This window comes from Haliaeetus albicilla, chromosome 16 (assembly GCF_947461875.1).
Source record: "Haliaeetus albicilla chromosome 16, bHalAlb1.1, whole genome shotgun sequence".
Taxonomy (NCBI): domain Eukaryota; kingdom Metazoa; phylum Chordata; class Aves; order Accipitriformes; family Accipitridae; genus Haliaeetus; species Haliaeetus albicilla.
The window spans coordinates 6,472,725-6,481,543 of NC_091498.1; positions in this window are offsets into that span (position 1 = coordinate 6,472,725).

An 8,819-nucleotide genomic window follows, 5' to 3' on the forward strand; every position below is an offset into this window, starting at 1 on the left:
CTCCCGTCAGCAAATCCTGGGCTTTGCCACTGTAAGCAAACGGTCTGCAGTGTGTCAGGCTTGTGTCCTTCCTCTGGCAAAGCCTGGGGAGGGGGCAGTGGTGGGAGGGGGGGACGGGAATAGCGTCACACAAATCATCTCTCAGTCCCCGCATTTGCCAAGTGCAGGGCTGGAAACAGCCTGTGGGATCAGGGGGCTTCGCTTCCTTGGCTTAATTTGCGGGCGAATGCTCAGTTGCAGGAGGAGGGGAGAGGAAGAGGAGAGCAAGGCTTGGGGAGGCATGGGTGAAAGCGTAGGATGCAGAACAAATTTCTTCCTGCGGGAAACTGTTACTTCTCTATGAGGCTGTGCCCCCCGTGCAGGAGAGCAGGGAGGGAAAGAAAGAACTCAGTAGCTTAAACTAGATAAATAGACAAGAAACTCAGGATAGACAGACAGATTAGAAGTTTGATTTATTTTTTACAGCACAACTTTCAGATCTGTACACAGGAGGGAAATACAGCTCCTGCCACAAAAAGTCAATAATCTAAATAAACAAATAAGACTGATGGTGCGCAAGCGAGCAGAAATCCAGTGTTTTCCTTATGGAAGAGCAGCCGGGAGATTTGGTACCAGAGTAAGATGAATTTTATGATGGGTTCATCACAAAGCAGTGCATCTATTTTCTTTTTTTTAATGACTGTATTACACTATTGTCAGTTGATTAAAGCCCTTCTCATGTGATGGATTAGTCTTTGCTCACCTTTCCAGCTGCATACCCTTGGAACACTCATCCATTTAATCTGCATTGTGTTAATGCAATGCCATCACAAACTACCTTTAACTCAAAGCCGTTTGAGTTAACTCTCTTCCCTTATCATGAGTCACTCTTTACTCCAAAAGTGCTTCAACAGAGAGCAGTATCTCCTGCAGAGAAAGGCTCTTTGATTAGGAAAAAAAGGACCTGTCCTTAGTGAAGTTGCCAGGCTATTCTTAACTCTTTCAACATTAAAAGTGTTAATCAAAATATTAAAAGATGGCTATGTTCTCATGCAAAATCAGCATGGATTTGTCCCACTGCTGTCTTTCCAGGTACACACCATCCATCACAGGCTTTCCACCGTCTTTGGAGCTAGCTGGAAATTTTTAGTCAGAAGGTGCAAATGCTCCAGATGAGCTTTTTTTTTTTTGCTCCCATTTCACCTTTTTCTGTCATTGGGGCCCTTTTCCAAGTTTGGTGGCATCTTATTTTATTTGCTTGTTATTTCAGAGCCCATGGGATTAAAAGGGTTACCACGCAGGATGTGAAAATTGCAGATTATGATCATGGAGTAGTATAGAAAACACAGGCAGACCTTGACATATACATGTGCATGCACAAAGAGCGCGGTATAAAAACTTAATGTATAAATGCCTGTGAATGTATGCATAAATATATACACATGTGACCATACAGGAATATAAACATGATTGCATATATGTGTTTATGTAGATAAATGTGTATGTCTGCACAGACTTGCAGATACCTAACTCTCCTCCATGCATGCTTTTCATGGATGTGCTTATATATGCATGGATTTAGATGAGTGCTAATACATATAAATACTCTTCACTGATACCCTTGTGTGCTTATATGCACATATGTAAGTTTACTCGCCAAATATATAGAACAGCTACACCCATACATTTATGACTATTAGGGAACAAAGTGGAATAAAAGCATAAAATCCGGGAGATTTTACCTCCAGCCCTGTCTACGATGGGGTTTCTCCTGTTGCTCTGCCATGTGTACAAGGATCTATTGGTGCAGACAGTACTTGCTTGCCATGAATGGGGATCATTCAGAGCCCTCCATAAATGAAGTCTCTATGGCTGTTCTTGCTGAGGAAAATATAAAGTTTCTCTGTGTCATTTTGCTGTTAATTAGCAAAGAAAGATAAATACATTTCAGGTGAATATTTTCACTAGCAGAGGTTGTGGCACACAAGCAACATTAAAGCTTTGAAAATAAGGCGAGAGGCAAAGGTGTGCTGGATACTATAGGTCTGCATTTATACCTCTGTAAAAGCAGTGTTTATTTTTAAAATATGAAACATAATTTTTCCCCAGGCCTCTGAAAATGAAAACACTGGATTCAATATTTCAAGAGGAAAATATGCATTTAAAGCTCTTCCCGAGCCTGTGTGCAACGTAAACAGACAAACCATTAACGGCTCATGCTGGCCCCGGAGAAGCCCTGCCATTCTGCAGAGCTGCTATTGTAGGCTTCACGTGTCCTGGCACAAGGAAGGTCTGCCTCTCCCTCCAACACATTCACGTCCATGTCTCCTTACTAAAAAAGTTCTTGTTTTAAATACCAGATCCCCTCTTTCCTTTCACTGCTGGGATGGTCAGCAGAAGATCGTGGTCCCAGCTTGCTCCTGCTGAAATCAAATGCTTCAGACTGATGGGAAAATGTTGTGTATAGCCAGGGAAGTTTTCCCCCAAACAATGGTCCCATTGTATTATAATCTGAGTGCAGACGGAGGAGAAAAGTCATGTAGATGCTTTGTATCAAGGCAAAGAAAGTGATAGTGAAAGACAGTGCCTGCACCCATATAGGTTTTACTGATCTGGGTTTGCACCCCGGTCCCTCACTCTCCACATCTCTGTTCAGATTCTGACCTGTTCTCAGGGTGGAGGTGATAAACATAATTTTTTTGAGAAATCTCCAATACATAATGGGATCATCTGCTCTGCTCCACCAGCACTATGGGTAAAAGCACTTTGCCAACAGTTGCAGCCTCCCTGCTCCCAGCAGCGGGTGGGCAGAGGGGCTGGAGCTGCTGGGATCAGCTTGCCATTGCTGATGGGAGGCTGTGGTTGCTGATGCCTGTTGTTGGCTGGCTCGGATGGGATGAGCTTGGCTGCACTAAGCTTGTCTGCAGCGTCTGGATGTCACAGCATGGATGAGACCTGTTTAATGACATGTCAGCATGAAGCTCACCATCAGAATGCTTAAACTGCTGCTAGACTTCAGCTGGAAAATAATGATATTGGAAGTGCTTAGGAGGGCTGGAGAGCCTTTGCACTGCCCTAACAACTGACATAGCCTAACTACAGCCAAGGTTTCTGCCTGCAGGTGAATGAGTGAATTAAAATAAATGCCTTTCTAGAGGCAGTCACGTTCAGCAGAAGACTACAGGGTGAAGCCAGGACATGCAGCTTGTTCTCTCCAGCATGACTGATCAGGGAAGGCAGCGTCATCCTTTGCACCCAGGCAAGAGAGAGGTTTTCCTTCGGTGGCTGGTGCCTTGAAGCTCTGTGTGATGCCCCAAACTTATTCATGGTTTGCTCACTGTGCTGCACTCTCTTTCCGATCCTCCCTGTTTTTCTAACCACCTTTTCTGGTTTGTAAAATTCCAATGCTAACATAGCTCTCTGCTGGATGCCTTCTTTCTTTGGATTGCCAGATCTGCCAGCCTTGGGATAGGGCAGGAAAGAGCAAAGCTCAATTTAAGAGGAAGTACTAAAAGTAAGCACATACTCATACAGGTAGTATTATAGCTGGGAGAAGTGGTAACTTCTCATTTATCATAAGACAAGCAAGTCTGATGGCATAAACTATATAAATGCAGATTCTTTCTCTATCACTGTATGCATAACATTTCACAGAAATGTAGATCAGACAGGAAAAGACAAGAAAAATGACATTTAAGTTTCAATAGTGCAGACATGCTTTGTTTTGATTTGGCATTTTACTTTTCCAATTTGCTTTGCTCAAGTTTTGTTTTAAAACAGTATTTTAGTTTTATATTTACATATTTCCAATAAACATACCATTATTACATTTAATATCTTAGTATAAATTTCACACTGCAACAAACCAAAATGATAAAATCAAAATGAATCAGTTCCTAAGGCGCTTCCATGTAAATGACCCAGAAGAATGTGAAGGTTTTCTGTGGGAAAAAAGGAAATCAGACTTCAGGGATCTCAAGACATTTCCAAACTTCCAAGAGAGTTCAAGCAGAAGGCATTTAACATATTGAATTTTTCTTCAAAAAAAGAAAAGAACAGTGTTTGTAGCCCTGGACTGTAAATACTTCTTAGAAGGGAGCTGGAGATGTGGCTAAGTTATGCTAGTTGAGGCAGCAGGGCAAGAAGAGGGTTGGTAAGGGACAAGCAGCCAAATCCTGAGTAGTTTACTGTTGATTTTTATTTCATTTTAAACAAACTTGTTAGTTGTAGTAAACACAGCTTTCTTGCCCTCCAGCCACCAGAAAACTCCAGGGTTTAGCAAAATGCTCTGTAATTTTTTTGTCTTTTTCAGGCTTCCTTTGATGTTCCCAGGTGAGTGCTTCTGAGCTGGATTCACAGCCTCCATTTTTCAAATACTCAGAGAAATGGTGACAAAAGCTGCCATTTAGTCAAAGCTCCAATTCCTGTATTTTATCCCCACGGTATTTCTATTTCAGTTTGTTACAGGGAGTGGAGGAGTCCCTCACAGCCTACTTCATTACCAGAAAGGATATTTACTGCTTTGCCACTGTATTGCGAAAGTGGTATTTACAGCAGTGGAACCAGTGCAAAGCATTAAAAGAAATGATGTAAAGGGTGAAAGACTGGGGAGAAATGAATGGCTTTAAATATAACCCTTTCGACAACTTGGGATCAAAAGAACGGTTGTTTATCCTTTAAGCTGCAAATGGCTGGCAAATATCCTTGTGCTCTGATGCTGTAAATAGTAAATGCTGTTTATGGCTAGTCAATGTTTATGTATTTTATGGGTCACATTTATTTCAGAGGGATCATATTTTATTTGCCATGTTAACCTTGCCCACATCTTCCCCCGGGACTGAGTTGCCTCCTGGGCGCTATTCCTGGCTCTCCTGCTGACCACGTGTAAAACTTTGGGCAGCTCGTGTCCTCTCTCCGTGCCCTGACTTCTCCACCTGTACAGTGCCACCAACAATGCTGGCCTGGCCCAGGAGAATTCCCTAAGGTTATATCTGTCCTATTAAATCACTCGAATTAAACAGCAGTATGAGACTTATCATCTGTAAAGATGAAGGTCACTGTGTGGGCAGCTCTTCTTCTTTAAGGTGAATGAGCCAACATTCGGGCTGGATCAAGGCAAACCATACAAAAGGACCAGGGTAGGAAAATGTAGTAATAAAGACTCTGGGATCATCCGAGAAGAGGAACATCTTTGTAAAATAACTTTCACTAGCAGAAATGTTACACAAATCCTGTGGGCAGACACATGGATGAGAGAGATCCTCAGCTGGAGTCCGTGGGGATGTCTGGCCTGATGGATGAGCACACAGACAGAAAGCAAACGGCAGCAAAAGGATTTGGGCTGATGCATGACCACATGGCCAACTTCTGTCATTTTGGGCCCACCACCAGGGACAGCAGTTGCAGCGACTTCATTCAACTGATACAAGTGAGTAATTATCTTAATGAACTGTCTGCAGGAAAGCTAAAGTAAAGCCTGTCTTTTTTATGATGTTTGAATTATGCAATTATAATGGTGCCTGTTCCAGGCTCTAACGTCTGAATCCTGGAAGGTTTACTGGTGTCATTCAAATCAGCAGGAACCGAGACAGCAAGAAAACCAAGAAGGGCAGCACAGTCCCTGTGGTGCAGGACAGTCTGCAGTGACAGGCTCCTGGAGAAATGCCATGCATCCATCACCTGGGATTCCCTCTGCCGCTCCAGGGCCAGTCAGCACATTGGCTTACGTCAGCTCAAGGAGATGCCAGGGAATGCTGCCAAGTTGCTGTCTTTGCCCTCTTCAAGGTCTATTTATACCCACTCATGGACATCAGAATACCCTTGGGATAGGAGAGACCTTTCCATCATAGTGGACGCTATGACTCTATCTGCCTGGTTTTAAGTACTGTTGTTCCTATTGCATTATGCATTATTTTTGCCAAGTTGCTAGCAGCTCCATCATGTTTCCAGATGGCATTTCAAAGTCTGATACAAGCCGGCACCAGACAAATGCTTCCGATCCTCCCCAGGCTTTACTGACACTGTGTTTTCTTCCAGCTTTGGCGCTGTTTAACATCCAGGAGGATTTGTAGAAAACAGAAGTTTTATGGAGCTTCCGTGTCAAAGAGTGTCTTACAAAAAGGTGTGGCCTGGATTGCTGGAGCAACCTGTGCTGGTTACCTTCACCAAAAAACATTTCCCATCAGTGGAAAGGTTTATCAAACGTTTGACTAAAAGGCTGTGAATGGTGCATGGGAGCACTTCCAGCACGTAACTGGGGTTTGCAGCATTGTCTAATGGGGACCAGGCCAAGGCTGAGGGAAGGAGCCTCAAGCAGGACTATCCTGTGTCAATAAAACAAAACACTTCTGCAGCTGCACAGAGCACAACTCTATCTCACCCAGCCATGAGGACTACCTGCAGGCAGTCTCTAGGGATTTACTTAGACCTTTAGAGGCTTTTTTTTTGCAGTCTTAGGTACTGAGCCTGGCTTTGAGAGCAGACCAGGATCACTCTCACCCATTCTGCAATTTCCCTCCGTCCTCTGACTGGGTCCATGATACTCCATGAGTTATTTCCTTTTCCTTCATACCTCAGTTTCCCTTTCTGTGGAATAGGGAAATCAGTGAAGTATGTTTGTTTTTTTCTTTTTTCAGAGCAGAGGGAGAGGCATGTCTCCTCCAACTGAAGAATGCCTAGAGAAGAACAAGAAATTAAACAAAGCAGAAGTGCTCAAAGCAACACACAGACACTCAAAGCAAAAAGCCCTTTTTCCACTGGAGCTTTTGCTTCAGGTCAGATGTGGGGGAAAAGCCACAATCAGTCAGGTAATCTAACGGACATCTCTGGAGTCCTGGAGCACCTCCACTTCCATGAGATGCTGCTCCTTCTAAAGGTGGTCAAGTCCCTCTTACCTATGTGTTCTGTCAGTGCTGAGATCATCAGCTCAATCTACTCTCTACATCAAAGAATTGCTGCTCATTTCTCCTCTGCATTGGTAAAAAAAAAGCAATGTGTGGAGCAGCATTAAGCATATTTGTGTGAATTGGTTCTCAGCCTGTATTGGAGAGAAGTTTACAGAAGAAAAAACAGTATAACAGTAGCATATTAAAAAGAGTCTTTTATCAGTCTCAAAACCAGCATTGATAGTGCCATCGTCTGACTTCTTAACAGGCTTGGGACAGCTTGTGTTCAGTTTGTGTTGGCCAAATCATCTAACATTTCAGAAAACCAAAACCACTTCCCGTCTAGAACTCAGCCCCTGACCTGGCTGGAAACTCACAATAAATCTATACATTTTATCAGATTTCAGGGGGTTTTGAGCCAGGCTTTCATGGGGAACTATTCTGAGCCCTGGAGAGAAAATACTGCATGAAGCAGAAGGATCGTCTGGCTTGCTGAGCCACGAAACATCAGGTTCTTTTAGAAGATCAGGTGTGTACCCAAAAGCTCAACTCCTCATACACATTGAAACAAATACCATCTCTGCAAGAGATGTGTTGAACATGCTTTAGCTGCATTATCAAAGTCAATTAAACCAAGAGGCTTAGGGAATGTTTGACCCTGCTGCAGTAACTAAATAGGCAAGAGCATTATTAATGGGAATTTAATTAGAGGTAGAATTTGAACTATTTAAAGAGATAGAAAAGGATTTTTAACACAATTTAGTTGGATCACATTGAGGAACCCTTTTCTGGCCAAGTGAATTGCCAGCATTTCTCCTAATGATATTTTGGGCAGACCCAGTTAATGGGCTTTTGGTTAACCCTGGCCAGTGGAAGGCAGTCTGGTGAAGACGTCCCAGTGCTGTGATGGTTGTCACACACCATCTCAGCACCTACAGACTCTGACAAGGACTCTTAAGGGAAGGACTGTGCTCTGAAACAGCTCCCTAAACTAACAAGGAGAGAAGCTCCACCCAGGTAACCCACCCCACTGCCTCCTCTAGACCTGGCTTTGAGCACTGCAACCAAGGTGGGTGGGCAGGCAGCTGGTGAGAAATAAGCAGTAACCAGTTTCAGCATCCAGCCTGGTCTTCAAGACTGACCAAGAGAGCTGACAGGTGATGTCTGGAAGGTACTGAAGCCTATTGTTTATTCATATTTCAAAGCATGTTTTATGTCTCCACTTAATTAAGCAAGATACTGGGCTGGACCTTGATACAAGAAGGTGGGCTCTTCACATGCTTCCATAAGGTTTTCTGGTTGAATTTTGGGTTGGTATCTTGCTCTTTGTTCACAGCTAAACAATTGCCAGATTTAGGGCCAGAAAATTTCTTTTCTGCTTGAAGAATTTGAGGGGTGTGTACTTTTGTGAGTGATTTAAAGCATGTTTAAAAGCACTGGAGACATGAAGATGTCATTGTGGTACAGTCTTCTGGACTTCATGTCTGTTGTTGAGTATCCTGGTCCCCAGAACAAGGGAGATGAAGTGCAGAGAACGGGAATTACTTCCCCTCTCCAGTGGTGAGAAAACCAGCTCAAAAATATATGACCAACATCATTATGTTCATCCCTGTATACATAAATACATATCCAGTGAAAAGAGCATGGGGCAGCACTGACATTTCTTATTTATATGTTGGCAAATCTTTCATTGAAGCTAGTTGTTTTGTTTTGTTTCAGAGCAGAACAAAGACCCCAGGCTGTGGTCCACACTGTGGGTGATGCTGGAATAGTTACTACTGAGCAAATTACACTTTCATACTGAGTTGTTTTAAAAAGCAGGCAACAATCCAAAAAGGTGAGCAGATGCTAAATTCCAGATACCTCTCATCTGTCATCAGCAACACTATTCACTAACATCTACAGAGACTGACCTGTACAATCAGAGTCAGTTGTGAATGTGCCACAGAAAGCAGG